The sequence below is a fragment of the Ruditapes philippinarum genome, unplaced genomic scaffold, assembly GCF_026571515.1.
Source record: "Ruditapes philippinarum isolate M1 unplaced genomic scaffold, ASM2657151v2 ctg11702_1_1_1_1, whole genome shotgun sequence".
In the NCBI taxonomy this organism is placed as follows: domain Eukaryota; kingdom Metazoa; phylum Mollusca; class Bivalvia; order Venerida; family Veneridae; genus Ruditapes; species Ruditapes philippinarum.
Genome location: NW_026855407.1, coordinates 46,432 through 50,689, shown reverse-complemented (window position 1 = coordinate 50,689; position 4,258 = coordinate 46,432). Strand labels below are relative to the sequence as shown.

The 4,258-nt window shown below is 27.6% G+C and overlaps 1 long non-coding RNA gene across 1 annotated transcript; it reads right to left on the bottom strand.

Moving 5' to 3' along the window:
• Positions 1-337: 337 nt before the first annotated feature.
• On the bottom strand, positions 338-1,845 carry LOC132743181 (uncharacterized). Its single transcript, XR_009627538.1, has 2 exons — positions 1,345-1,845; positions 338-1,097 (listed from the first exon to the last, which is right to left on the bottom strand). It is a non-coding gene; the product is annotated as an uncharacterized LOC132743181 (long non-coding RNA).
• Positions 1,846-4,258: the final 2,413 nt, after the last annotated feature.

Sequence of the window (4,258 nt, the reverse complement as noted above, 5' to 3'; positions counted from 1 at the left end):
GATGTCAGATTGATTTAACTGACCTCATAATATGATATGAATCATTTTCTAATTAATAAAAAAGAAAGTCTGTGGATCAAAGCTTCCTCTTATTATTAATTAAACATTATAATATGGCATAATACATGAAGTTGTCTCGAATGACAAATATTTCCAACAAATTAACAAGATCCTTTCAAACGCGAGCAAACGAAAATCGACAGGACGACTTTTTATTGCTGAGTAACTGAAACGCTTCGCCAGTCAAAATTTTTCATTGCATGTATTTCCAACGGATCTTAATGTTTGGAAATATTAAGGAAAGACAAACTCATATGAAAGGAAACTACAAACGCAATGCTTTTTACTGTTTATTATGTGAAAAAATATTATTCATACACCAATATTAAAAATATATTATAATAATATTGTCCATGTATTAGATGGTAATCTACATAAACTATCAATTATTTTAGATATTCTTTTAACAAAGTTCTTGAACAATACGTGTGTCTGTACATAATCATTTGGCTTTCGTCAGTATCAATAGCCGTTGAATGCATTTAAGTAATATTAAATCTGATTTGTGATATTTCAATTCCCATTTCAAAGCATTTAGTTATATAATTGACGATAGTTTGAAATGACAAGTGTAAATTGAATTAAATCTTGTTGTATTTGTAATTTTGACAATGACCTGCCATAAGCCATTATTTCCTTAAAATGTGACGTGTATGTGACTATTTCAACTGATTAGTAGCCCATTTTGCAAGGGTAAAACGTATAGGTAAAAACAAGAATAGATAACGTTAAGTAACCAACAAGCAAAATGTTTTCATATAAACAAACACGTGTGATTAATATAAGATTTAAAATTTCATTCTAAAGATTTTAACACATGATAACAGTAGTTAAGAGATAACAGAGAAAAAAAAACATAAAAATTTAAAAACATAAAACAAACACTGTATTTTATTTAACCCTGCGTAGGTGATTACCTCTCTTTTATCACATATGGCTGATCTACAAATTTCATGTGAATAAAAAAAAATACAATGGTGCACAAAGTCCAAGCAGCAAATGTCAAACACCAAAAGGAAGAATATTCCTGGTTCAATCTGAAATAGATAATTAATATACTTCTTTCAATACGTTTCACTTACCGAAAATTTCATGGTTCAAAAATTGAAAATTACATCCTCGTGAAAGGTTTCATTATTATCAATGTAGTCCATTCAGAACTTTATTCATAAATAATTAAAATGATATTTTAAAAATAGTTACAGATCTATTTGAAAAGGATATATTTAATACGTGCGATATACAATGTTCTAAAATAAAGAATGTTGATATATATACATTTACCAGTATAGCTGATGTATAACAAAGACGCTTAGTAGAAACGTCAGGCTGCTGAATTGAACTGATATAGCTGTAAAAAGTATATACAAGTTTTGTATATATATATACGGCAAATTGTTTTAACAGCATCGACATCGTAAAAATGTTATTTAAGATTAACAGAAAGAAATTGAAATATGCAGTGAGTATTTATATTCAAATGCATATTTCTATACATAGTTAACAGAGACGCAACTGTTTATTTCTTTACATTGATAAAATATGTTTGTTAAAACATAAAATTTGTATAAAATTGCAATTCTGAACTGTAAAATTCCACTGTTTTTATATATATTACTTGAGTGTTTTATCATCTTTATATGCGTACGTATGCTATACGCAAGGTTGTTCTAATTTTTTCCATTTCGTTATCTTTAATGTTTTGTGTGTATGTGTTTATATACTTTCATATTCGTTTACATCTTATTTCATTTCATCATTTTATAAAAATAAAGTCAATATTTATATGTGTGTTCTAATTTTTGTATAATTTATTTTACTTTATATATTTAAAATAGAAAGAAGCTACAATGTTTATAAATAATTCTAACACTACCCGTGATTTATCATTACACATACGGAAGATAATAACTGGTGTTAAACAGCCATGAAACATTATCCATCCTGTTACTATACATACTTACTATACTTTTCGATTGAACGATGAATTCATTAATATGACCCCCTCTGCTCAAACGGGGATTAATCTAAATAAGCAATTGACCTTGACACTTATTCGATGCTGCAGAACACATTAACAAAATCATCATAATTATAGGTGTATGCCTTCATTCATTTACAAAAGTATGAAAGATAAAATTAAAAATATCATTTCAATTAAATGCTATATCAATTATTCGATTTGGTTATTTAATATATTTGCATATACACGCATTCATATGAAAAGATCAATCAAATTGTTTTAACATGGGTATTGGGATTAAAATATAGAATAATGCAAAGAATAGTTTTTCATACTGAAAGAGAAAGATAGAAAAAGCAAAAAGACAATCGGATATTGAATTCCTCTGAACGAAAGGCACATTCTCACAACCTTAAACAACCGCTCAGCAAACTGGGTGTTAATATGATTAACAACCAATATTGTGTACCTTGTATCTTTCTTAGGGGGTCTGTAAGAATGACATATCGACACAATAACGAAAGCTTAGTGTTATATCGTAATCTTTCTTAAGGCACGGAAACACGTTGTAAGAATAAATGGGCTAAATCACAGACTTTAAGTAAATATTGTTTCTCTCAAAAAGTATTTAATTTTCACAAGCATTACGTGAAGATTGTTTTAGTCAAGTTGTTTGACTGTTGCAGATTATACTGTCATAAATAATTACATTCATAATATAGATTGATTGAAGTTGCAGTAAGATGTAATCCATAATACTTTAGGATACATCTCAGTTTGTGACAGTGGCATTGAGAGTGCATTTTTTTTGACAATCGTTTATTTAGTCAATATGTGTTTAGATTTAAGAGATAAAAATATTTTTATTCTCATTTTTCACCTTGAGCATTTCAATATTTGGCAGTACATTTTATTATTATGAATATTAAATTGGAATTGTCTTAATTCGTCACGGGAAAATAGCGTGAGAAAATACACTGATGTTACTATTCTTGTAGCTTACGTCAATGTTAACTTAAAAAGGTCATTTATTAAAAAGGAAAATAGATTGGTCAATAAATTGTTATATTCAACAACCCATTATGTGCCATTTTTTATTTTATTTCTCAAACATCTATTTCAGGTTGCTTAATATTCATTTTATAAAATAAGTTTCATGGAAATATTGTCATAGTTTAATATTTTCAAATATTTAAAATATGGATTTGGCAATTTTGAATAACAAATTTGAGCATGTTTCAATTCTTTATTTAAAGATGCACATCATACAAGCTTTCATTTTACTAATCATGGTTAAAAGTAAACCATTTATGTACGTATTATTTACATACAGACATCTTACTTACATTTATAAATGATATCAAGTTTTTAATCTTTTTAAATCATGCGAAACAAAATAAATTCGATAGCATCTGCATCGTCGGAGAACCTATTGTAAAAAATGGTCAAGATAAATTCGACAAAAACATTATTAAATTATGATTAAAAGAGGTTTTAAAACGCTTAAATTTTGATAGACCTTATACATGTGTTTTTTTTTCAGTACAGCTAAACAATGAAAGTAAATAAAAATCTAAAACTGCTGAACAAAATCCATACCGTGTTTTATATAATATTTATCGTATTATTTTATTTTATAAAATCATCCTTGGCTAGCTATTAATGGTTACATTTTGAACATTATTGTTTATTGGAAATACGTTTGTTGATAAATATTCTAATGATAATTATTCTTATTTAAAGGAACAACCATCCAGGAATAAATATAAGGGTCACGAAAACAAGTCGCGCAAAGAAATCGTTTTGGTTTTATTTTATATTCGCCCTTTAACTCATGTACGGACAAAGTCAAACGTGTCTCTCTTGATAATCCGTGCACGTTATTATAAATGACATATAGTAAGATTTATTATAGCAACGTGATGCAAATATTCAAAACTGTCACGCTTTATTAGATAACCATTACACTATGATATCGCTAACCCTGTAAAAGTAACATTAAAATATCATTCTAGTCAAGTTTACGCCGAAAAATTTTGACAAGGCGATGACATTTTTTTAATCTCATCCCAGCTGTCAATGTAAGAAAACACTGTGCACCATTGAAACCATACTAACTTAAGTTGCGTTTCATGACATTATGTATGTTATTATATCTTAACGCTAACGGATGGCTAGCTATTTTTTACTTGTTTCATTCAATAATTACAAGCGCACATTGCTGTTTATAACTTT